The sequence below is a fragment of the Camelus bactrianus genome, chromosome 27 (genome assembly GCF_048773025.1).
Source record: "Camelus bactrianus isolate YW-2024 breed Bactrian camel chromosome 27, ASM4877302v1, whole genome shotgun sequence".
Classification (NCBI taxonomy): Eukaryota; Metazoa; Chordata; class Mammalia; order Artiodactyla; family Camelidae; genus Camelus; species Camelus bactrianus.
The window spans coordinates 29206630-29207479 of NC_133565.1; the positions used below are offsets into that span (position 1 = coordinate 29206630).

At 42.8% G+C, this 850-nt stretch overlaps 1 non-coding gene across 1 annotated transcript; it reads right to left on the reverse strand.

The window, feature by feature from the left end:
* Positions 1 to 512: 512 nt before the first annotated feature.
* Positions 513 to 585, reverse strand: TRNAG-ACC (transfer RNA glycine (anticodon ACC)). Its single transcript has one exon. It is a non-coding gene; the product is annotated as a tRNA-Gly (tRNA).
* Positions 586 to 850: the final 265 nt, after the last annotated feature.

Sequence of the window (850 nt, forward strand, 5' to 3'; positions counted from 1 at the left end):
AAGACTGTGTCTATTCTGCGGAAATCCTGGTGGGCAAGGCCTCAGGGAAGAGGTGGCATCGAGGCTGGGCGGCTCGGGACGTGCTGTTTATATGAACTTGATCTGCTGGCTTAGTAACCCTCGCACACAGGGGCCTAAGATCTACCCAGGATGACTGGTTCTCTCTAGTTAAAGCAGCACTGCCTTGGGGAGTAAGGCAGTGCCATCCAGTGGGGTTCCAGAACCATTTATTGTAATGAAAGAGCTTACCAATGTTTTAACCCACTTCCCATGAGTTCTGAAGGATAGGTTTGGGTGTTCCTCTATAGGAAGACTTACTGACAATATAATTAAACCTCAAAAAAAAAAAAAAAAACCACCCTTCGCAACACCCATCCATTAACATTTTGCTGCATATCCAGTTCTTTGTCCAACTTGGAAGGAGGGGTGGAGTGAAGAGGGAGATCACACACAGGAGCTATTTGGTTATCAGTTTTACTGTGTAACACTGTATTTTTTTTAAATTCTCTTAATGGAGGTGCTGGGGATTGAACTCAGGACCTCATGCCTGGTAAGCACACGCTCTACCACTGAGCTACACCCTCCCCTAATAACGCTGTATTTTGATCATTTTGTCACATCACTAATTGTCGTTCTGTAGCATCATCTATGATGGTTACAGAATTGTGTATTGTATGGACATAATCAAAATGAAATCCCTTTTGCTGGAAACTTAAATGGTTTGCAAGTTTTCACTTTTACTAACAGTGTAGCAGTGATTATCCCATCTAAGCCCACGCCATCATCTTCATTGTTTCCTAAGGACAAATTCCTAGAAGCCAAATTGCTAGATTAGGCTTTTGATTCAAAG